The sequence below is a fragment of the Haliotis rubra genome, unplaced genomic scaffold (assembly GCF_003918875.1).
Source record: "Haliotis rubra isolate DU_JTF1 unplaced genomic scaffold, ASM391887v1 Scf96, whole genome shotgun sequence".
In the NCBI taxonomy this organism is placed as follows: Eukaryota; Metazoa; Mollusca; class Gastropoda; order Lepetellida; family Haliotidae; genus Haliotis; species Haliotis rubra.
Window position 1 is genome coordinate 417,151 of NW_025767701.1, and position 27,091 is coordinate 444,241.

The window sequence follows — 27,091 nt, forward strand, 5'->3', positions numbered from 1 at the left end:
TAGTGTATTCTGTACACTCTAAACTCGAGGACTCATTGTGGTTATTTTACTATGTTGACATGCAATGTTCTATTCAAAACACTCGTCTGCTGGGAATTCCGGTTTCAACAACCCCGTCAACACGACATACAAACGACGCGAACGACATCCTCGACGAGTTACTGATCTGAGTGTACCTTGCCCGCCGTCTGTTCCGCGTCAGTGCGTAGAACGCTGTCAATTGATTACTGACTGTAGGCGTAGCCCTTGTGTATGAACTGGGTCAGGCTGACCTACACCGGGCGCATCACCTGGCGATTATTCTGTTGAGTGCATTTACTGGATCCTGCTCTCCAGGTGCACGTGATCGGGGTCGGCTGCTGCTGCATCTACAACTGCAACGTCTACGCGGAGTCCTTCTACTGAGATCACATCTGAAACCTCTAGCGTAACTCGTGAAAATCCTGGTTAGATTTAGCCCTGACCAATCCATGCTTGCCCAGCCTGCCATACTGACCCAAAACACCCTACACAGTACTATTCCAGCTATATGGCAAGTCTAAATTACTACAACCAGGAAGTCAAACTATTATATCTACTACTATATAACCAATCCATGCTTGCCAAGCCTGCCATACCGACCCAAAACACCATACACAGTACTATTCCAGCTATATGGCAAGTCTAAATTACTACAAACGGGAAGTCAAACTATTATATCTACTACTATATAACCAATCCATGCTTGCCCAGCCTGCCATACTGACCCAAAACACCGTACACAGTACTATTCCAGCTATATGGCAAGTCTAAATTACTACAACCGGGAAGTCAAACTATTATATCTACTACTACATTACCAATCCATGCTTGCCCAGCCTGCCATACTCACCCAAAACACCGTACACAGTACTATTCCAGCTACATGGCAAGTCTAAATTACTACAACCGGGAAGTCAAACTATTATATCTACTACTATATAACCAATCCATGCTTGCACAGCCTGCCATACCGACACAAAACACCGTACAGAGTACTATTCCAGCAATATGGCAAGTCTACATTACTACAACCGGGAAGTCAAACTATTATATCTACTACTATATAACCAATGCACGCTTGCCCAGCCTGCCATACCGACCCAAACACCGCACAGAGGACTATTCCAGCTATATGGCAAGTCTAAATTACTGCAGTTCACCTTGAAAATCAAAACAGTTTCGGAAGACCTTTTTATGATATTTAAGATCCATTTTCGGTAAAATATGCTCATTTCAGAGACTAGGTTCGCAACCGGGAAGTCAAACTATTATATCTACTACTATGTAACCAATCCTGCTACTTTTACTACTTATGCGGTTATGTATCTACTTTATTATCTTTCTCCCCTGTGGATTCTGGTAAGGAATACGTGTCCTCCGTATCTTATGGCTATCGTAAGTGGTGAGTTGAAGGCTCCCGTGATCAGTCTCGTGTCTTGCGAGTCTACGTGCATGTCATTGTATCGATGCTGCGTAGATATATGTTTATGATGTCAAACATCTGATTGTCTGGTCCAGATTAATTACAGACCAATGTCATCCACCATGTACAATTGCGTAAACTATAGTCTTGCTATTTGTCACTGGATTGTCAGGTATATACACAAAGCCGCCATATGACCAGCCAAACAACAAAGCATACCTTCAACGTTAAACGATAATCATTACAGCAAGTGGCCATTGTCTGACTTACACTTGAGTCTGTCATGTATGTAAGTAGCTACATGATGTCTACACGTTCTATCCAGTATAAAAATCTATCGTAGAGGCTGCTTGTGGGGATGACGCAAGATGTCATACTGTACCATTGAAAATATTTTATACATTGCAATTGGTATTGACTGCCATTTGCCTCGTTTGCTCCGACACATTACAATTGGACGTGTTGGTTTGGTTGTTGTTTAACGCCGCACTCAGCAATATTCCAGCTATATGGTGGCGGTCTATATTAACCTGGACAAGACAATCCAGTAATCAACAGCAGGAGCATCGATCTACGCAATTGGGATACAGTGAGCTTGACCACCCGATCCTGCTAGTTGCATCTTACGGCAAGCAGGGTTACTGAATATCACCTCTAACCCGGACAATCACGGATTCACACCCGTATACAGATATCCATTCTCTACTGTTTATTAAAGAAATGAATACGTGTGAAATCTCACGAACTGAAGTGTCATTGGATTATTTAAAGATACAACCAACACGTTGGTGTTTTTTATGTTTACAGGGTAAACGTTAGGTGTTTGGTGTTTGGTCCAATCAAGGGACAAGATTGAAAATCCTGTCGTTACAAGGGACCAGAGCCCATCAAGTGTGATGCATAGTCGCCATGGAGATGATGTTCAGGGTGCTTCTGGAGTTGGTGAGGCGGGGCAAAATGTACATGGCGTACATGGAGGTCCTTCTGCTGCTTCCAACCACATTCGTACCAAAGAGACGGATGGGGCCTCTATCACGTCTTTAGATTCTGTAAAATCACGGGATAATTCTGAGGCTGAACATAAAACTGATCTGAGTGTAAGCAGTAAATGGAAAGTTACTGAAAGGCTTGATGAGAAACTTCTTGCCTCTCGCAAACCACCATTACTTGCTCCAATTGTTAAGTGGATGTGGACTATACTGATTGGAGTATTTCTTCTCGCATGCCTCTCAGCCAGCAAGCTTTCCGTCGTGGGTCTGGCAGAAAGACTCAACAACTCTACCAAAGAAGCTATCTCTGCGAGCACCAGAGAGGGGAGGATAGAAGCTACTGGTGTGTTTCTGATGCTCGCCCTGATTTTACTTTGTGCCGTACTGTTTCAATTCCTAAGAGCTGTGATCCTCTCTTATTCCGGAAGGACATGCCGTGGCCAAGCATCAAGTCTTTGATAATAGTGAGTATTTTCAGGTCTCTATCCCACATCTTGTTTCTAGTCTTGTTTTTCAACAATGAATGAATTCAAATGCTAATTGAAAAGTTAGTACACCCAAGGGCACTATTAAATGGCCTGTGGAACCCTAAGAACTAAATATTGTCAATCAAATACCCCTTTTCAGAGTTGGGCCTCCACATGCGACCAAGAAACCTGTGGATCTTCCAAACGAACCCCACTTCTGTTGACCATATGTCTTACATTCCCTTACATGTCTCGACCATGGGATTTTGGCATGCTACGGGAGGCAACTCTGAAGCATTACGTTTTTGCATAATGAGGTGAGGTGAGGTGAAATTGGGTTTATCGTCGTGCTTGAGAATATTTCGCTCATATGATGACGTGCATGCGTATGTGTATGTGCGGCTGCTAGTACTAGCCCACACTGAAGCTGGTTTTATAGTGCTAGCCCACTGAGATACCATGCCGCAGTGAAGCATGAATACCCCCACTCAGACACATTATACTGGCTCCAAGCCATTAATGCCGAGCGCAAAGATAGGGACCAAAAGGTACCAAATTTTAACGTCTTTGGTATGACGCGGTCGGAGATCGGACCCGCGAACATTCCGCTCTCCGGGCGGACGCTTCTAACTAACTACAATTCACGGAGGCGGTCTTTTTGCATAAGCTGTGCCTTGGACATATGAACCACTTTTGTTTCATCTTGAATTAACCTACCGCTAAATAAGTCAAATGCTTACCGATGTCAAAACGGAACTAACACACTCATCTAAGGATATATACCATATCTTTGCAGGGTATTGGTGCTGGCCGTACTGGAATCGTTTGAGTGTGTTTGTTTGCGTTGAAGGTTTTGGTGAAATACAAAGGCTACCCCACCATACTTCTCATGAATGCTGTGCTCGTTGTTCCACTTGTTGTCAACATAAAGTTTTCTACGCAATCCACAGACGACGACATCGAAGGGCACGGCAGTCTGTGCCATTTCCGCGTTGGCGTGCGTGTTTCAAGTTGCTGGTTTTGATTAGTTCTGTTCCTGGTTCTGGAACAGGACACGAATATTGACATATGGCAAGCCTTAGTTTCCATTGCTTGTCTCACTGTAGCTTGGGTCCCAGCCATATTACAGAAACTGACTGTAAAATCGAAACTTGAAACAGATGCCAGTTCCAGCTCAGGACAAATAAGAAGCTACTCCAGGATAGAGGAGACACCGAGACTCACTTTGCAGGACCCGGATTGCAGTCAGCTGGTTCATCATGGAAGATGGGAATCATATCCAACTTTGTCAAAGCTGTGTGTGTTGGTTTTCAGCTACATATTGTTTTACGTGGACGGCAACATCTATTCAACTGACATGCTGTTGAAGAATGAGACGTATGAAGATTTCCCTGCGGCCTGGAAGTTTGTCATCAACAGTAACTGTAATTACTTCCTCACTAACATACATGCAACATTGGTCGGATACTTTCTTTCCTTACTTGCCTGTCAGACTGCTGTACACAAATGGGCCTTTGCTATCCCAATCTGTCTAACTTGCCCTCTGTTCGTGTAGTTTTGTTGGTGAAAAGTTGCTGCTTTAGTCGCCTTGCCTTTCTCCCGGGCGTGTGTGGACGATACAACAGGAACCTATGGGCTGTGATAGCAGCGACAGCTTGTTTCTGTCTCGCTCATCTTCATTGTACAACGCTGCTGATTTTCAGAAGCAAGTTCATCCCACCCAAAAGGAATCATCAGTAAGTACTGTGGCTTAATATACTATAACCGTTGCAGTAAATAGAAGAAATGCAAAAATACCAAATCTTGAATATCAACAGAAAGAGATTTCACGCCATGAAGGCACAATAAGATTTGTAAGTTTGATAACAAACGAAGAAGAAATAGTCTACCACCCATGCCCACCTCTTCTGATAATATTCAGACAAAGAAGATTTCGCCAAAGTGAACCTGAACTATGGAACATGCCATTGCATTTGTAATGAATACTAAATTTCTTGTACATTGGTTTGACATTTCCGAACAGGCTGATTGCTTGTTTGAATATTCCAAATCAAACCTACTGAACGGTTGTAAGAATCTGAATATTCACGCCAGTCATTAAAAGGATTTATGTCAACAGGTTAAATGTGTCATCAGGCCAAGGACATAGCAACAGTACAATTTACTGATTGATAAATCCAGCCAAGCAGCAGTGGGACCGTGCCTAAAATATAATTCATTTGATAGTTACTCAGATTATTTACAATCTACAGTAATACAACCTACTTTGGTGTAAAGGAATACATACGACTGTTCAAGTCACACTTTAGAAACTGCATTACAAACGATATCCCCAATGTATGCATTTACTGTAACTAATGGGAAAATAGACCACAAGTCACTTTTAATTGTCGATTTGGTTGAATGACACAAACTAAAAAACATTGTCTAAGATACCCAATACAATAACTAAGACATGCTCCAATACATGTTTTTTTGAAGTGAGCAGGCATTCATGGTGATAATATTTTCATCATCAGATTTTCTGGCTGCCATCCTACAATGGCGTTCTGCTGGAGCAGTGGTTGATCCTCAACAGGCAGACAGAGCAAGAGAACAAATCCACGCCCAACCACATGGAGGAGAGTCGAGGTACATCTGTACGACCATGTACAGAGAGGTATTTTCTGTACATATGTGTCCAATTTAGTGTTAATATTTTTGCCAACATATGCTTATATATGTCGAGAAGAAGCTATACAGGTTTTTAAAAGAGTGTGCCCACATTCATGAATTTCTACTGGATTCATTGAAAGAACATAACGTTTTGTCAATATGGTCAAGATATGAGAATACATGTCACAAAACATACCTCTGAGATGATCGTAAATCCAATACTGTAACATCGTCTCACGAGAGTAAGTGATTCTACAGCTTTATGGAACGGGTATTAGTGATCCAGTCATATCATAGTCTATCATATTGTCTGTTGCTTCATCTGAAACTGTCAAAGAGCATAACGGAGACCGATTATTAAGTTGATTTGAGGAGGACAAATCCCTCCCGCTCATGTCAGTGATAAAACAGTCTATTTTACCATCTAGGTGATATAAGTGCATTTTACTATTTTGGTTCCTCTTTGCCTCTGTATCACCAGACACAAGACGAGATGAGACAACTCTCCAGTCCGTCAACCAAATCAACTTGGCGCTGGTTTCATAATGACAGGTTCTTCGAGTCACATATCATTTTCGACAGTGAATAAGGAAGAAAATATCTCCTAGAATTTCTCTTCAGCTCCTGACTCTGATCCAAGAAACTCTGGGCACGTATCTCAACACAATGACTTTCCCTTTTACCGTGAGCTAGATCCACCTTTCACCGATTCGTTTTACCGTAGGCGGTCCCAAAGACACTATATCAAACCACACTTCTCTAAAACTATATATAATGCATTTCTGTCAATAATATTATCAGCCCTCAGGGAAACTACTATTAAAAATGGCGTAGTTAGATTACAATAATAGATTAAAAAGTTCGAACGAATGAATGCAACGCAGCAATACATCGACTCTCACGCCCTCTATTGGCACACACTGACAACATCGCGTGCGACAGTTTTCGATAAACGGAGCAATTGTTTGCTTTCTATATATGGCAAGTGTTTCTCTGCTTGGAAGCTACTCACCTTGAAGTTTCAATAATCGAAATCAGGCAATACGTAAGGATAATTACTAATAGTCTTTTATTGCATCAATGAGAAGCTAAAGTGAGTGCATATGTTCCAGTATTTAAAATATAGGGCAAATTATGACGGCTCTGGTTTCTTATTTATTTGGGGTAGAGGGATGATGTAGTATCGGGAAGGACATATATACATTTGGCCGTGGTTGTCAGTCAAGTTGTGTAAGCCCTCAAGATATCCTCTTAGTCTGCAGAACAAGATTTTGGTTCCCTGTTTGAGATACATTATTGTTATGTCCAACTCGCACCTTATTCCATTCAGGTATCCTGACAGACAACTGCAGGAAGGTGGAGACGCCATATGGGATGAAGTTGAGCTGGAACCTGCCACAGTCAGCTTCCAGACGTCAGACCAATGACGTTTAACATACATCTTAAGGACGAACGCAAGGTAATCATTCAATCACACAAATCTTTAAGTTCCGATGAGATTGCAAGTGGTATGCTTTTTTGTATCTAAAAAAGTGAGGGAAAACGTTTTCATTTTCGTAACCATATTTAACCTTTTTCTGCTGGGTATTATCCATGAATACTCAGTGCCAATGAGAAAGTGCTCAAATGTGTTTTATAATAATACACTTTTCAGTAAGTTACAGATTCTAGCACCTGTGTTGGGTCATCTGGCAATAAAACTTGGTCACTGCGTGTGTTCCTTCCTTAAACATCGTGTTTCCATTCTATCGAACCTCGGGTAGCTCAAACCATTATCTAAGGTCTGTTCAATTTCGATAGTTCCTCAAATGACATTACCCCCAGTTCGTCTAGTGTTAGTTGATCCAGCTTTAAAACATGTCTTTCTGCAGGTTCGAAACAAGAAACGCTGGAGTCAAATCATGTACATGTCCTACGTGATCGGACTTCTGGCGACCTGTAAGTAGTCTACATGACAGAATAGGTCAATGTACGTGTGAGTGCTTAAGTGGCATGGAATGTATTTAGGGTAGGCTAATGCGTGTAAGTAAAAATGGGTACCCGGTGGTATCAGTCATATGACTATTAACCTTCTAGCGCCGCATAAGTGGCCATGTCAAATTATTAGACAGGTCTGTCAGAGTAGAGAGATAGGTTCGAGTTCTATACTGAGTTCCATATTTGATTATTTATGTATTATTTGTCAATTTCCTCTCATGCATGCTTTATCAAATACACAAATTAGAGCTTTCGTATGTGAGGGGCGGTGGGGGTAGCCTTGTGGTTAAAGTGCTTGCTCCCGACGTCGAAGGCCCGGGTTCGATTCCCCGCATGGATAAAATGTCTGAAGCCCATTTCTGGTGTCCCCGCCGTGATATTGCTGGAATATCGCTAGAAGCGGCGTAAACCAAAGTCATTCACTCACTTTTGTATCGGATACAACCTTGAGTGCAGCCTCTGAAACTCATCATGATGGAGCTATAACATATGTCACTTAAAATGCGATTCGATCTTGTCGGACAAATTGGCTTCTCACAAAATCAACAGTCTTGAGATGAAAGAAAACTTACAGTTTCCTACCCTGCGTCCGTGTTTTTCTGACTAAGTACATGACCTTATATCGTGATTGCTTTGACGGACGTTGAAAGAGTGGATCACCTGACCAGTTGAATTCTCAAAAGCTGCATACCATACCAGTGTTTATGTGTTAATCTATGCAGACTGGTTTCTTGGCAATGTTGGTGTTATAGATCTGTAATACCACTCTGCTACTTTCAATTAGGTCATCTATGCCTCTGTTAACAAACAGCGCTGTTAACTTGTGTAGATTTATCTATTAAAGGTACAGCAGTTAGGTACTTTCCCTAAGATCCTTTTGTTATAACTCAGTGTGTCATTGCCTGGTGTTTATAAAACAAACACTCTGGGACCTTTGAGAAATCGATCTGATTATCGATTAAAAAATTAACTCCAGGTTTCTTTATTCACATCCTATATTGGATATGATATGGACTCGAACAATTTCCATTTATTGTTGGAATTAATATCAAGACAAAATTGAAAAGCAGTCAAGTAATTAACAATAACATATTGCGTGTCAGCATTGAGAGCGGGCCTTGACTACCATGACAAATGTTTACAAAGGGGGAGGAACTCTTGTCTTAGTATTTCCACGTTTCTGATTTGTCAATCCATACGATCCGTCACACAAGATAGGGACAATTCGCGTTCAACTGGTTGAGAGCATGTCAACGTTGATACGACTAGGGTGTTCATACATCAACTGAGGTCGATTCTACAAGTAGTTACTACAAGACGACGTGAGAATATACCTTTAAGCGCCCTAGGATTCCATAATACAACATTTCAATTGGAGGTTTCGCCCTTTATATGATTCCGGTTTGTTATCCAAATTCATGTTCATTATGCCTTTAAACAAATCAGTAAAATGTCAACTAGTTTGTCCATGATATGTCTGCGTTAGTTACTGTGGGAATAATTTCACATACAGCTTACACAATGATTGTCCATGCCAACTCGAAAGGATCAAACGTTTATGCCACGGCACAGAGCATGGGTTTGTGATCAAAACTATTAAACCACATAAGTCTGTTATAACACACACACACACACACACACACACACACACACACACACACACACACACACACACACACACACACACACACACACACACACACACCAACAAATCCTGGTATCACAGCTGAGAGATTTCAAACAATTCTCATGTGGAGGTGTGTCACTTCATCATACTCTGACCACATCTTGCTCTATAAGATGTTTATTTTCCTTTCAGATCTAATTGTGGAACAGTTGCAGTTTACAGGTGTTTAATACTGGTGCTCACGAGAGTATTAATTTGCTCTTCTTTGTTTGGTATCATCAGCGATTGATGAAGACTGCTTCATCCTGACGACGGATGGTGATGTCGCATTACTCCAGAATCGGTGGAAGCGCTTCTTGATCTCATGACATCGTGACCCCACAGTTGGTGCAGTATGCGCACGCACCCACCCAATCGGAAGTGGACCTCTTGTATGGTATCAAGTGTTCGAGTATGCAATAGGACACTGGTTTCAGAAGGTGGGCGTTTTGTAAAACTCACTGACATGCAGTTACATCAGACATTCCTTATATCCCACGGGTTAGCCATGGGTTAGAGCGTTTACGTCAAAGATATGAGTTCTATTCCCGAGAATGGGTACAATTGGTGGAGGTAGTTTCTGGTGAATACTGCTAAAGCGACGTACAACTAACCTCACTCAGTCTTAAATGATGGGCATACAAACACACATGACATTCTTGTACCATCACTCAGTCTTATATGATGGACATACAAACACACATGACATTCTTGTCCCCTCAGCTGTGAACATTCTAGTGAAACATCCTAGCTTGACCAGCACGATCGGTTGTCAGGTTCTCTGACGTCATAGTGTGTTATAGAATCCTGATACATGGATTGTTAATGACGTATTTAACTTCAGTAAATGTTGGTTGTCATACGACTAGTCAAACGTAGGTTGTGATTGATTTAACAATGTTCAGTAAACTTTCTGGTATGAAAAAAGTATACAGTAATGTGTATATATATATACATACATTATATCCATACATTTTTTTATAAATAATGAAACTAAACATAACGGTTCAAACTGGGGCCAAATGTATTTTGGAAGACCATGATCTCTTTCTCGGTAAATAACGAAGACATACTGTTTTGTTGGATATCATTGCTGAGAAAAGCGTCTGTTCTTTCAAAATAAACCATGATTTATTGCAATTGTTAGGTGCAGAGGTGCAAGTGCTGTTGTCACTAGACTACACGCTGGATTAACTCTTACACACTTTATTTCAAGGCAGCAGAACATGTTCTGGGTTCGGTGCTCTGTGCTCCGGGGAGTTTTAGCGTGTACCGCTGTGTCGCCCTCAAGGAGATCCTCACAGTATACTCCACCAATGTGGAACATGCGTTTGACTTCCTCACTAAAGACATGGGAGAGGATCGCTGGCTGTGTACTCTCATGGTGAGCATGTGTTGAGATATATTAAGGAGTGAGTGAATGATTGTCGGTAAGGAATTATAATTTTGACACACGGTTTCTTCTGAAGAAACGTGGAAGCAGTAGATTGGCGTAAAGCCATATTTCACCGATCTAATCTTCACAGGCGCTCACGTTTCTGTTTAATGGTGTTTTATCTATTGTGATGGCTGGGGGTGTGGCACCTGACAATATACATGGCCATGAGACAATGAATGTTTCGGTTGTCAAGGGTTCAGTCATGTTGAATTAAGCTTAAAAGTTCTATTTTATGGTGGAGAGGAAATCGGGATACCAGTACTGGAGCCGCCACAGATGTTTTCACTGCATGTATTAGTCATTTGTTTTATCCGTTCCCACACAAATCGTAACTTTTCAGATTCAGACCGGCTGGAGAATTGAGTACTGCGCAGCCTCAAAGAACTCCACGCACCGTCCTAGTGACTTTGAGGAGTTCTACAAACAGCGTCGACGTTGGATAGCCTCCACCATTGCCAACTTAATGCTACTGATCAAACAGTGGAAGGTCATTCGGCTGTTCAACTACCGAATGTCACCGTTGTTTATTGCCTACCAGATTGCTCTTTCTCGTGTCAACTCTGATTGGTCCAAGCATGGTCATCTTAATTGTTTCAGGTAAGATAATAATTATCATTGAATTTTCTGTTCCCCTTGACAGCAGTGTGATTGGCAAGATTCAGGAAAAGCATGCTAAATATACAGACCTCGCCCTGAAATGTCTCGCTTGCACCCCAAGTACACTGTCTTTTAGCCTTAACATTGTTCCCGGTGCCCTTGGTATGGTACCATCTGATCTCTTGGCGCAGATCAGAGAGTGCCCAGGCTCTCCACCGGGAGGACAGCCCTTCTGACATCTCTCTGAAACTTCCTGTGTGTTTGACTAGACAGAGCTTAAGCCCCATTCGCTGTCTTCGCTGCGTGTAGAGGGGCAAGGGCCTTGAGCCGATGAAGAGTCTTACCAGGCTGATAATGCCAGGATCAACCGAATGCCTCTGCTGCATTTGTGTCTTAATCTGGAAACATAATATGCCTCGTGTGAACTAATTCAAGGTGTCAGTGACAGTGTTACTGAGTTACTTTAGGGTACTTTGTTTTGACAAGGTATTATGGCATCAATTAAATTGTCGAGGTGACTTCTTTATTATATTCTACAAATGAATACCTTGTTTCCTATAAATTTGCTATAATGTTAAATGTTGATAATGAATATGTTGTTTTACTCTGAAGGTTACTATACTCTTTTGTCATAAATGTCATTGTGTTCTGGGTAACTTGTGAGTTTTCTATTTTGTCGTAAAGGTGGTTTGTCATTCGCCTGGGACGTGGCTCCTGTACTCTCAGGGCTGCTTCAGCTCAGCATCGCTGCCAGCTTCACCTTCATCTGTCTCTTCACGTCGGAGAAGACGCAGCTTCTGGTAAACACACATCATTACTACATCCTTGTGATCACACTGACTGAGAGGGTATTTGTATGGGAATCATCTGCACGAAATTTGAATTGTGCATGTTGTACCGCGTTGGAGACGTGAGGCCGATATAACGTAATGTCATCCTTGAGTATTATCAGAGAGTGTTTGTGTATGGCAAACATCTGCACGAAATGTGAATTGTGTATGCTTTATTGTGCGGGTGATGTGAGGGCGATAACCATGTAATGTCATTCCTGGCTACTATCAGAGAGCGTTTGTAGGTCGCAAACATCTGCACGCAATTTGAATTGTGCATGTTATACCGTGAGAGAGACGTGAGAACTAAAATCATGTAATGCCATTCTTGAGTATTATCAGAAGCGTTTATGTGTCGCATACATCTGCTTGAAAATATGAATTGTGAAGGTTGCACCGTATAGACAACATGAGGACGAAAATTTCCTAATCATTTAATGTCATTCTTGAAGTAACCCATGTCTGTGACGTACTGATACACCGTGAAGTCGCTTAAGACGCTTTGGATGAACCCTGCAGGCGAATGAGCATTACCGTGTGTTGTAGAGTGCAAAATGATATGCATCCATCGATCTCTGAAGTGAAATCTGCATGAGGAAACTCTTATCTAATTTTGTTGCTACACATATTGGGTCTTTCGCGAAGGTCCTGCCAAGATATCTCATTTCCTTATGTATCGTCCTGAGGTGCTTATATGTTAGTATTGGTTCCTCTGTCAATGATATTATAACTACATATATATATGACAAAGTCTGGCAATGAGTAATGGCACCACCGATTTTACCGTAAAGCGTGGATGATGGTGTCTGAGATGGCTTGATCGAGTCACGAATATAGTTCGCATTTATGAAACACCAATGAGATAACTGTTTTGTCGAATGCATTTGGGTATATTCCAAACCATTCCCGAAACGTTGCATCTACATTTTGCAGACTGCGAAGCTGCTGACGTTCCTCTATGCTGTTGTGATGGCGGTGTTGATTATAGGGGCGGCCATAAACATAGCAGATGAGCTGAACAAAAGTAAGTTGGGTATAATTCTAATTTTCACGAGGACGGTGTCCCGGGTAAGCGGATGTCAGGCCTTAAGTCAGTGGTCATGATGCTTTTGGCGCAGTATCAAAGCCATTAGAGTTGAACCTTTTTGTCAGGAAAATAATCTTGAAAAAATACTTTTAAAGTGATCCATTCAGAGCTATTTTCCCCTCTTGCACCAAAGGGATATTCTTGGGATAGTAAAGGCTGGATATTCGTTTGGTCTGGTATCTATCTATCTATCTATATATATATATAGATATATATATTAGTCAATAACAAATTCATTGAACAGAGTTACCTGCATTACTTGTTCAGTATAAAGTGTCTTTTTAGGTGAAAGAAAAAACACAAGAAGAAAGAGTTTACATTTATGTGTTCTGTGATACTGTAAACGCTGCATTTACCGACACAGAATATATAAGTAAACACTGCGTTTACTGATATAAATTACATAAGTAAACACTGCAATTACTGTCACAGAATACATAAGTAAACGCTCGTTTACTTTCTTTGAGAGGCGTTTACTGACACAGAATATATAAGACTATCATGTCAATATAAAATGTGTGGCCGTTAGCTCCCATGGTCCCTGGTTTGCTGGCCTCACCTTGGCTACTTGTGATCTACAGCCCACTTTAAGATTGTAATATTATAAAGAGTCACATAATATTATTTGCATACTGAATTCATGAAATCATTCATTTTATTACTTAGATTCGATCTACCAGCAGTTTGTTTCCCCAGTTTGGTCTGTTTCCATTCTACTTTCACTTCCGTTTAAAGTGTGACTCAATGATCACTTGCACGAGGATGCAATGGTGTTGGGATTACTCTCTGTGTACACTACTGTCCTGCGATATGTATTTCCCTTGTTAATCATACCGTTTTGGTTGACACTCTGATGCGATTTAGTGGCATTCAGTCGATAGATAAACACCTCTCTAGAATAGTACTTTGTCTTTGTCAGAGCCCGCCATTTCATATCCTGAACTATTTTAAGTACCAACGATGAATAAATCATAAATATTTCCTTTTACGAAGTGAATCTTTTATTTCTTTTTGTTTTGTGGATGGGCTAGCATGTTATCATATGAAATGAAAAGAGGAGTATGTATACCTAAAATAACACCATCATAGATCCATGGGTGTTGTTGTTGTTTTAGCGGCGAATTGCTGCACAATTCCTGATGCGGCTTAAAACATGTACTTATTTCTTAACGTTACGTTTATGAAATGTTGTTAATGCTATTCTTCAGATGATGGACCTGATTTCAAGTATTAACGGAGAACCTTCAACTTTTGGCAATGGATCGGGTACCCAAAAGCCTCCAGGGGAAGCTTTTCTTTTCCGCCGACAATGGGAGCAGTACGAAAAGTATCACCAACCACAATCTACCTGTGGTCAATCTTTTCCGTGTTTGTCCTCGCTGCCGTGCTTCACCCTAGAGAGTTTCTGTGCCTCATATATGGCATATGTTACCTTCTGTGTCTACCATCCGGGTACCTGCTGTTGATGATCTACAGCGTGTGCAACATTCCAGACAAGAGTTGGGGTATACTTCACGCTGAATGAGTCTGATTTTACGCCGCTTTAAGCAGTGTTTCAATTATATCACGGCATGAAAGTTGGCTGTTCGAGATAGGATGAACAGTGTTGGTGAAACTAGCCAGCACAAGATTGGAGCTGAGCACACAGAAACACGAATCAGGGATGCAAACTGAATATTGTCACAGTCTTGAGGTACCCACCCAATGTTGTGCCTTATGCAACCAAGCCTGACCACTATATACTTTGATATATGTAGGGCTAGTGGTCCTGTAAGTGCCGGCATGATAACGGTTGTCAAGATTCCCATTCTGCATCAGATTGGTGCTTCTTGCATCAATATTGTGATACTGTCGTGCCGAAACCGAACACTATCGAGTATAAACAATTCCTTTTAAAAAGTCATCAGTTCTTGTGAGCACAACTTCTTGGTGAAGTAGAGATTCTAGTACTTTAAGAGATCCTGACCCACATTCCCACAGTGAGGCAGTGGTTTAACAAGAACTGTGACCTAATTACACTGAGACCTGTGAGGATCCGGGTTAGAATTGGTCTTCAGTTACCAATGCTGGCAACTAGTGGGATCGGGTGGTCAGGCTCGCTGACTTGGTGGATACATGTGAACGGTTCCCAATTGCGTGGATCGAGGCTCATGCTGTTGACCACTGGATTTCTGGTCCAGACACTATTGTTATTTAAAGCTGGAATATTGCTGAGAGTCAAGCTGAACACAGTCACACACCCACTTACTTACACTGCATCTAATACACATGACTAAAATATATTCGGGTTTTAAATGTTTAATAATATACAGTGCCACACATTGTTTAGAGGAGGGTGTCATGATTGCCATTGGTTTTGGTTTCCGAGATTTAGATTTACAACCCACTGGCCTCAACCAAGACTATATTCAAGGTTTTAGGGTTGTTATGTCTGCACTTCCATTCGCTATACATATTCAGCACTGTTACATCTAATGCTGTGCAATGATTCTTGGTGTCTGCAGGAACCCGAGAGAAGAAGAACTATGGAGACGTTATGGGCGAACCGGGATACAAGCGACTTCAGAAGATAATGGAGATCCTATGTTTGTAAGTGGGTTTGTGAGTGAGTGAGTGAGTGAGTGTGATTTTACGCCGCGTTTAGCAATATTTGTGAGTCATCGGCTTGACGACGGAGGCTTTGATCAATAGTCGACCCTCCTCGCCTCGTGTGCTTCTTAGACAATGACTTTGTACCGTTAATATTTCTCATGCAGTGACTACGCAGAATATATGCAGTTTCTGGACCTAACATTTCAGTTTCACTTTCAATATCAATGCGTCAAAACTCATAGACTCATTTCCTGTCGATTTATTGTAATATGAAAGAAACTAGCCGATCAGCAATGAATGTGAAGTTATGTCTAATAAAAATCCAGATAGTGATGTTTAATGTGCCTGTTTGTCAGCAGTAGCCTCGGTATTTCTCAGCGAACTGGACATAACTGAGTCACGTCCGCCATGTTGAGGATCCAGTCCAGCAAACCTGTAAGCCACCATTGTAAGTCTGGAACTGTTTGTCAAGATTCCACGACCAGTTGGTTTTCATAAGTTTAAAAACATTCGTCTTCTTTCTGATCACGTGATTCAGTTGCTGTATCAAACGGGGAATCTCCACTGACAAGACCCTGAAAATTGAAGTGCCTCCGTTTGAGAAATGGGCATCTAACGAGGATCTAAGTAAGTTCAAGCACTTCACCTTCACTACTTAATGCATCAACAGCTCAATATAATGCATTATTACCTCAGCTCACTGGCATGTCATTCCTTGGCCAAGTGGAGGTTTGGCTTCATCTCTATCTCCAAAAGTTCAAGGCAAAACTGAGTCATCTGAAGCATGACCAGAAAATAATACACTGTGTAAGGAAATCGTGGCTTCCTCATCACATCTATGTTTAATAGAAACTTCTTGCTGGTCCTTTTCTTAGATGTGTATCATCACTTAGTAGAAGGGAATCTCGCTAACTAGGCTCCAGTTATACCGATCGTAATAATCAATACAATTCAACATTCCAGTGTTTGGCCTACCGGAACTATAGTGAGTGAGTGAATTTAACTTTACGCCGCACTCAGCAACATTCCAGCTGCATGACGGCAGTCTGTAACTAATCGTTTTGAACCAGACATTCCAGTGATCAAAGCATGAGCATCGATCTACGCAACTGGGATACGATGACATGTGGCAACCAGGACGAGCCTGACCACCCGATCCCGTTAGTCGCCTCATACAAGCACGGGTTACTGAAGACATCCAAATTGTCAGCATCTACTATATATGGAGTTACCCTGTTCCATTGTTTGCTTCATCATATGACTTTTGACGGGCAACTGATGTTGCATTTTTAAATATTCCCAAAAGCAGGCTGCTACTTTCTCTGAAGATATTTCATTATGCTAGCATCATGTAAACTTCTTTAAGGCAAAATGTTCACAAGCTTATGTTAGACTGGTGTCGACATTCCACAATTAACGCTTTGATGACAACACATCTATGATTCAGTTCCTCTTGACCTACGCCTTACCTTACTGCCTTTATTCATGTATACAGGCATATTGAGAACTTAGTCTAACTACTTAGATGTTACATCTTTCAGCTTTTACAAACATTAACGCAGCCATACAGCCTGAATAGCTGCTGCGTGCGACGTTAAACAAAAACAAGAAATAACATTTAATGTAAAATCTGTTAAGCTAGACTCGATGTTTCATACAGAGCCTGGCGCCAGCAGTGGACCGCGGTCGGCGGATGTCGATGACGATGACGACCAAGATGAGTACCTGTCCATCCCAGTTGAGGAGTGGCTTCCCACGGAACTAAAGGTAAGGAATATCACACACGTGTGTCTCTATAATGATGTACAGAGTAAGACCAGATACACGCGTGTCTCCACTGACAGTCAGCAGAGCCGGAGCAGACCCACTGGTGTATCTCAAGAAAGATTCACAGTATGAATGCATGTGTGTCTCAAACCAGAGACAACAGAGTAAGGACAGACACAGGCATCTCTCTCTATGGTGGCTGAACAGAAACAGCCCCACACTTGTCTCCGTAGAGGTAAACAAATTCCAAGGAGGGTCAATACTATAAGAACAGATACACGCGTGTCTCCATAGCGATGTAAGGAAAGATAGCTTATACATATTGAGATCAGACACAGCCGAGTAAAAGAAGCCTTATAAACATGAACGGGGACAGTGTAATAGATAGAACAACATTTATCTTTACGAACGATACACATAGATTGGGCGAAATGTACCACCATAGAACGGGAACAGAGTGCGTACAAATAGTATAACATATTCTCTGTAGAAAGTGAAAAGAGTACAACATTCGTCACAAAGAAGGCGTATAGCACTTTGTGAAATAACTTACAGATTAAAGTGAAAAGAGTATAACATACCTCACACAGAAGGTGTATATCACTTGAGAAATAACTTACATATTAAAGTGAAAATATTACAACATACCTTACACAGGTGGTGTATATCAGTTGAGAAATAACTTACATATTAAAGTGAAAGAGTATAACATACGTCTTACACAGAAGGTGTATATCACTTTGAGAAATAACTTACATATTAAAAGTGAAAGAGTATAACATACGTCACACAGAAGGTGTATATTACTTTGAGAAATAACGTACACATTAAAGTGAAAGTGGATTTTTTAAAAAATCATAAATAATTGATTTTAGTGATTACAAATAACGAATTGAATTGATCATGGGATACGGTTCGATTCGCCGCAAATGCGAGTAAACCTAAAACCCAGTTCAGCTGCACAAATGTGTGAGCAAAACTACTAGAATCTGTACTTTTACTCAGAAAGTGTAATCCCAAATGTAACAAATGCTGCCCAAACAGCTGTTTAGTATGATTCCATGCTTTTTAAAGGAGTACAGCACATTGTTCAGACAGTATGGGTATGACAGCACTCTCTCATATATCTGGTATGACTGAGAAAGAGCTGTATAACATCGGCATCAAGGACAAGGGGGCGCGCCAGGATCTGCTGCAGATGATTGAGATACTGCCTGCATTTGAGATAGAGTACGGAGTACCGGTAAGTAGGCTGAGAGAGTACGGGTAGGGGTTGGTGTTCATAGTGTTTAACTATTGACGGGCTGGAACATTACTGAGTGCGAAGTTACACAACACAAACACAATCAAGCAGAACTGTAATTGGGTTTAACACTGCTCTGGGCAGTATACCAGTTGTGTGTGGCCACTAGGATGTCAAAGGGAATCGATCACGCCGACTGATCTTTGAAGTTTCCTTCATTTCTGAAACTCACAGCACAGGTGATAACAAATATGCAGCCAAAATAATATCATAACTGCAATAAACAATAATAGGTTTCTGCAACGTCAAAGGGCAATAACTCTGATTTGCATATGCATCATATAGAGATATATTTTACTATTTTGTGAAATAACTTGACAAACCAGTGCTGGATATTGCGAACAACGATCAGAGAAATCCAGTACGATTTCCACTGAACACCTGGTCCATCTTGTAAAACAGGAACGATTTGTAAGGGTAGACAACTTCTGTATTGCTATGTATGCGGCGTCTCGGTGTAGATGCTGACACTGTAATCAAGCATTACTTGCTTCCACACCTAAACGTCGCATCCACAGAAGTAAAGGTGTTGTCTGTCCATACAAGATCGCCCCTGTTCATCATACCAGCTTCAAAATGCCACTCAAAGGAGAAGATATCCTGTAAAATGTTTCAAATAATAGTTCAACCATGACTACGTAAAATACTTGAATACGATTGGACAGTCAATAAATACAATCAATTAGACACTATCAATTTGGATTGAAAATGCGTCTGATTTTATCATCGCTTCAATGCTCACGTATACATTACCGCCTCAATACGTCCGCTACGTGTTTCAAATGGAATTTAGGGAGTATCGATTCGGTCAAACATTTATCTTATGTTCAATTCTAATTCAACTGAGTATGTAACACGAGTTCTGATTGGTCACTGCTATAAAGTTCCGACCATATAATCAGCATACACGGTCGCAATCTGAAAACCGATTCACCAAAACCTTTGTATGTATCCCTAAACTATTGGGTAACGCATTGTCTTTTGCAGAAGCCCTGGCTAAATTGACTCCCCTATCCAGCTAAAATGGGTGGAATTTGTGTTAAAAAAATGACAAAGCAGTATCATAAATATAATTTTGAGTTCAAACAACTTACTCGCATGAGGCTGTGGACCAACACTGTTAGATCATGGAACACGATTTATGACGTCATTATGCTGTGACGTCATTTGACAACCCAACTGAAAATGGCCCGTAGTTGAGGAATCAGGGGGCCGCTCATTTCTGATAACTAGAGGGCGGTTTCATCATAATTCCGTCCATTTTATGCATAACACTATGATTTATTCATCATTGACAGATTTAGTCAGTGTGCATATATAATAAACGTGATGAAGGTTGAAAAGGGAACTACTTTTTCTCTGGCGATGGTGTAAGTTCAAGAAGTGATATGCTTAACCTTTGACCTAGGGGAACTTTGACCTGGTTTAAATAGATATAACTAAATTTGCATCTATATAACCACCGGTATACGTCCCCAATTCGTCAAACACAGTACAGTTATACCCTAAACATAGTACATTTGTCACCTAATTATACGAAACGAATATAACTTTTAGGTTTTCTATGACACAGTTGTGCTATACGGCAATTGTGTTTCAGAATAGTGTTATACAATGGCTGGAGACTATAGGTCTGGCTGAGTATGAGCAGAACTTCAAGAGGAACCGCATCAAGAAGGCCAAGGATCTCAGCATACTGAAGTCATACGGGAGAAAGGAGGTAGAGAAGGAACTGGGGATTACTATGGCCGGTGAGAGAGTAACATATAAGTAGTAGCTCTAGTTGCTCCAAAAGACAAGATGGAAACATCTTTTACCGTACACATCAAACCTCTCTGTCTCTCTGTCTCTCTGTGTCTCTCTGTCTCTCTCTCTCTCTCTCTCTTGATGCCTTGATGCCTTGAACCAGCTACCATAATTGTCAACCTCCAATATTGGATATATAAAAATTCAGAAAAGTGTAAACGATCTATCCAGTACGAGGGACTGTGTGACGATAGTTAGCATGTGCGTCGAGTGTCATAATTGTCAACCTCCAACACTGGATATATATAAATTCAGAAAAGTGTAAACGATCTATCTAGTACGAGGGACTGTGTGACGATAGTTAGCATGTGCGTCGAGTGAGACCAGTCAGGCAATCACGTCATCTATCACCACAAACATAGATGATTGAGGACAAAGTCTTACCCATAACACCAATAACAATACCTTAGGTATTAAAAATCCTAACGCTCTATTTCTATCTCTGCAGGTCACATCAAACGGTTGCTGTATGCTACACAGAAGCTGAGGGAACCAACTAACGGTAAACCATGTCTTCGACACATGTCATCGTGTCCCAATTGCGCAGACAGATGCTCATGCTGTTGACCATTGGATTGTCTGGTCCTGACTATTATTTATAGACCGCCGCCATATAGCTGGAATATATTGGAGGAGGCGTAAAACTCACTCACTCCAAATGGTCGAAAACAAATGCCCTCACGCTCTGTTTATGATAACTTTGTCTCCAATGTGTGAAACCCATCTTGGTGTCCTTTGGAGTGTTATTGCTGGAATGTTGCTAAAAAGAGGCGTAAAACCATAGTCACCCATTTACTCATTCAAATTGTCTTCAGACGTTTCAGTGCGGTACTCAGTGATGGAGAGATCGAAAATATTCTGATATGCACATTATAAGTTGTTCACTGGTCAGGAGGGGGGCATGGGTTGATGTACCCTCGATGTTTGTTTATGTTCCCCGAGACCGAAGTATTTATCTTACCGAACACCTTAATGTTAATTTTGAACTATTTGAAGCACGGGTACAAATCTTTTTGGTAGCCATTGCTAGATTTTGATGACAAGAAACACAGATTTAGAGTTATAAAATATCTCACATGTCTTGTGAGGTCAGAATTGTCATAACGATGTTCATGACATCAGGGTTTGTGCGCTGATCTCTGCACAAGCAAAGACCGTGTCTGGCGATAATGATCAGTAAACTGCAAACATGTGCGGACATACATATAATTCAGGTATAGTGGTAATTGAATACCACAATGTTGAAGAATGCTTCGGGAACATATGCTATATGATCGTGAAAACAACGGAATGGCGAATCAAATCAGCGATGTTAGACCATCATCCCTTCCATCAGCCCTTGTCACTCTCACAATGATCACGAAGGTGTACGCGTACAGTGGTAAAGAATTATCAAAATGAATGGCTTGTATCTAATTAAAGGCACAATGTCACACATGTTCGACAATAATTTGGCCTATGTTTTATATATTCGGGGCATATGCACTCACTTTAGGTTCCTGTTAATGCAATAACATACTTATTATCCCTTACGACTTGCCTGAAATCGATAACTGAAACTTCGTGGCGAACAGCTTTCACACAGATATAACTTGCCATATATGGAATGTAAACGATTGCTCCGCACATCGCAAACTGTCACACGCGGTGTTGTCGGTGTTTGCCGAACTGGCCTCAATCACAAGTTGCGTAATACAATATTCGTAATGATCGCTCCAAGGGACATAACTCTATAGGGTTTGCTTGAAATAATGATCGACCGGTAGAAGGCGCGAGAGTCGATTCAATGCATCGTTCCATTAAATCATTCGAACTTTTACTTTATTGTATTGTAATTACAATTATTAATTCGGAATAAATTAAATGGTAGTTTCCCTGAGGGCTGATAGTTAGTATTATTTAGATAAGTGCATGATGTCTTTTTCGAGAAATGTGTTGTAAAATTGTTCCTTTAAGCAGATCTGATCTCACACGCCCTCTGAACATCATCAAAAAGTGACTGACTAGTTTGGCACTTGTCCCATTGCAGCTGAGGAGAAAGCTGCCGAGATGAAAGCTCTTGTTGACAGTACACAAAAACAACTCCTCAGACATGTCAACATAGCCGAGTGTGATTTCTGGAGACAGCTGATCGACGAGTGCCTGAAACCAACTAGCAAAACATTCGGTATTGAGGCCGAGCTGAAAGGTGAGATATTGGTACTACATATGCTGGCGGAAGGCCGTAACCGAGACAAAATCAAGATATTATTGACTTTACAGGTTCAGTACTGTTTTTCTTTGACCCGTGGAAATCATGGCTGGAACTGGTCGTCAGCAACCAATGCTTGTCGTAAGAGGCGATTAACGGGTGGTCAGAATCACTGAAGTAGTTGATGCAGGTCATCGAATCCCAGTTCCGTAGATCGATGCTCATGCTGTTGATCACTGGATTGTCTGATCCAGACTGGACCATTTACTGTCTGCCGCCTTATAGCTGGAGATTTGCTGAGTGGGGCGTAAAGTAACAAACAAATCAAACCAATCTTATATAATAATTATGATTATGTTATTTGTAACGAAGGTGATTCATCTGTTTTGCAATTAACATGGTTTGTCATTCGCCTGGGGCGTGGCTCCTGAACTCTCCGGACTGCTACAGGTCAGCATTGCTATCGTGCTTCAGCATCATTTGCCTCTTCAGGTTCATACATATCATTGTAGAGCAATTGCGTAGATCGATACGTATAATGTCAATCACGTGATTGTCTGGTTCAGACCAAGATTATTTACAGACCGCTGTCATGTAGCTGTTGTATTGTTTAATGCACGTAAGTCAAACGGCCAGGCTCGGTAATTTCATATTGTTTGTCATCGTCATCTTACAAATATATATCACTGGTTTAACTAGATCCAGAGTCTGGGTGATGTTAGTGCAAGAGGACATAGAGGATTCCCTCATGGTTATGATACATGTTGTCGGGTTTCAGGAGTTTGAAACATATTGCGACACTTTGTTAACCCATGAGAGAGGCGCGACCATCCAAACTGAAGTATACAACTTCGGTTAGCTGCCGTGGTGGAGCGGGTTAGGCTTCTGACTTGTGTGCTGACGATTAGGTTCCTGACTCTTATGGTGTGGGTTCTAATCCCGGATGGGACTCAGTCTAACAAAAGGGTTAGAATATGTTATTTACTAAGAATGTGTTGCCCCTAATGCAACTTCAGTTAGTGTTCCTCTAGATCGTTGAGCGCATATTTTTTTTTTCCCAACCGGTTAAAATTGCATACAACCACAGCACATCCTGGGAATCCTGCAACAAACTGAAGTGCCGTAATGCTTTGATGACCAGCGAAGTTGCTGGTGGTCTATAGCCCAGTTGTATTTCATACTAAATAACACAATGGTAAAGTTTTTGTTTTAAATATATTTTGATTTGGTTTGTTTAATACCTACACTTTGACAGAGAAGAGCCGATTTACTATTCTTGATCGACAGACATTTAATGATAGGTGAGGTGAGGTGAAATTGGGTTTAACGTCGTGCTTGAGAATATTTCGCTCATATGACGACGTGCATACGTGTGTATGTGTATGTGCGGCTGCTTGTACTAGCCCTGACTGAAGCTGGTTTTATAGTACTAGCCCACTGAGATACCATGCCTCAGTGAAGCATGAATACCCCACTCAGACACATTATACTGACTCCGAGCCGACCAGTCCTTGTTGTACCCATTAATGCCGAGCGCCAGGCAGGGACCAACACGTACCATATTTAACGTCTTTTGGTGTAATTCACATGTTGAATAGCTACTTAGCCATTTAAGAGTTAAAACTTAACGTCACATCAGGAATATTTCAGCCATATAATGACGAGATACGTTTTGCATATATACTACATTTAAGTTGTTAAAATTCGAATGATCAAAGGACTGTAAAATAGCTAGAGCGTCACACATGGTATTTATAACTAGCATGAAAATCTAAAACTCTTTTACTATTGAAGACAATACAAAAACTAGATTATCACAGGAATACATTTAAAACTAGTAATTAAATCTAAAATATTTTAACTTTTGATGACATTACAATATAAAAACAGGCTATGTGTCGCTAACAGCTGAAGGTAGATCACAACACTAGGTACCATGGGGACTTACCGACAGTTCTATGAATGTCAGCTTCTTTTGGAGTATATCCTTACTCCTCGTCATGATTCACCTGATATGGAGTAAGGAGTAAGTATAGGCTACGAAACATTGTGTTCCTCACAGTAAAGAGGTTGACATCCATAAACCCATCTTCTTATCTGAATCACTTCTAGATTCAATTCAAGAACCTCAAAGTATGTAAGCTAAAAGTGTCATATATTTGTGATCATTTATACATTCTGTCAGATATACACTTTGTTCTAATTTGATTTCTGCAGGCAGACTAGGAGAGCTGAGGAACTCGTGGCTCATGGTTCTGGCTGTCAGCAACTCATTGTGGCTCATTCTCATCATCACTTTGGCAGCTAAAACCCAGTTCAAAATCTTTGGTGCGAACTCATTAGGTGCGTATACAAAAGTATGTGATGATGACAGGTCGTGAAGGACACTTATTGGATCTGGTTGTCTCGTTACGCATACTATCACCCTCTGGGTTGTCAGGTTCAGAATCGAATGCTTACTTGATATGGCATGACAAATTCGGTACCCGTCAAGTTCCGGGTTAGAATTGGCCTTCAGCAAGCCATGCTTGTCGTAAGAGGCGACTAACACGTTCGGGTGGTCAGGCTCGCTCACTAGCTTGCCACTCGTCATTGTATCCCAATTGCGTAGATCGATGCTCATGCTGTTGATCACTGGCTTGCCTGGTCAAGACTCGATTATTTACAGACCGCCGGCATAAAACTGGAATATTGCTGAGTGCTACATTAAACAACCAACCAACAAACCAACCAACCTTGACCATTTCGGTGTTTGGCCATACGGAACTACTGACAGCAAATATAGATTGTCATATTTTCGCAATTTCGGAAATCTATGCTATGTTGTCATACTTACATCACTGTTTTATTCTTCAGCATAGTAACCTATTTCTGTATTCTGAACTTGATTGATGACTGGTTATAGTCATGAACGAAGTATTTGGGACGGAACATTATACTTCCCCAGAACGAAAACATTTCTTTATCTCACATAGGGTAGCCCAGTGGTAAGCTTGAGTCGTCACGTCGAAGGTCCGGGTTCGACTCCTACATCAGTGCCATGGCTGTGACATTGCTGGGATATTACAAAAAGCCTCGCTACAACATAGCCACACACCCTTCATTCAAGCAAAATCTCTGATTAGAGGAAGTATCCAAATTACCATAATGTCCCTTGTTGCAGCGAAATTACCGAACGCACTCTCGTGTGAGTGGGTATTTTGATCATTCTACCACTTGCGTACACTTAGTTTTATCACTGTTTTTAATGGCTCTTTCACATCATTTCGCAGTCATTTTGCACTTTCACCAAATAGAATTCATTGAAGACTGTACATTGATTAGCATTGATTTTTCATAGTTAGAAGTCGAACTCCGCATTCTCTCTGTTGGTCGAATGGTGTTGTTTCTATACCTGCCTTGTATTAACTGTATTTCCAGGTCTGAGCTTCCTGCTGATATTCGGCACCCTGCTGGTGATACAGTTCCTGGCCATGATCATCCACCGCATCTCAACTCTCGTCCATTTCGTGGCCAGGGCACCGTTCAAATGTGGCGAACCGATGGCGACCTCCTGGTCCTTCGAAAGCCAGCTCGTGCCTCATGATCCCGAGTTGCAAGACGACGTGGAGACCATACGAGCAGTAACGGATGATGAGTCAAGACAACAGGATGCAGAAAGGAGACATATAGATTCTTCTTCTGGGAGTATTTCTGCCACAGCTCCACTGTTGAGTACTTCAACCCAAAGAGAGCTTAAAACACCGCCCTTTTAAACTGAGGGCTAAGCTTCGATGAACGATTGTTTTTCTTTCCCGAGTGAATTATCATGTGGCATGTTCCTTACCGCTATTTCCGTCTTCACCGTTCAGGAACAATAGTGTCGCACTTGTTGTAAGCATGCTATACCTGAGTATGTAGAATATCCATGCATCAAAACTATAATTGCTGAAGTATTTTTGTCACCAAGCTTATTATTGTGGCAGGTGTATCACAATTCGTCCTTCCTTAAACACTTTGACATAGTGGTCGGAAATTACAACTTCAAAACGTGTAGACTGTTTGCTGTACTCACATTTCTATGGTCTATTGGGAAGGCACATGTAATTCCAAAGTTTTCAGACGTACTTTCCACGTAAATAATTAATCTTGATTGAATATACATCCTTGTTTCACAGTCACGGCTTTTAACGACTTAGTGTCACTATGTGGTAAAATGCAGGTCCATGTGTTTCATATCACATACTACTACTGCTCATAACTCCATACAACAAAACATAACAGCTTCTTCTTTTAGGTCCGA

The 27,091-nt window shown here is 41.1% G+C and overlaps 1 protein-coding gene and 1 long non-coding RNA gene across 3 annotated transcripts in view; one reads left to right on the forward strand and one right to left on the reverse strand.

Annotated features, from left to right (window-relative positions):
- The window catches only part of LOC124265084, a 212,507-nt gene that overhangs the window by 56,835 nt on the left and 128,581 nt on the right, over positions 1-27,091 (reverse strand). The window lies entirely within an intron of this gene.
- LOC124265058 lies at positions 14,481-16,274 on the forward strand. Of its 2 annotated transcripts, none has more exons than XR_006895328.1 (3): positions 14,481-14,655; positions 15,655-15,739; positions 16,099-16,274. It is a non-coding gene; the product is annotated as an uncharacterized LOC124265058 (long non-coding RNA). The 2 variants fall into 2 exon arrangements; XR_006895329.1 differs by having other exon boundaries at positions 16,102-16,274.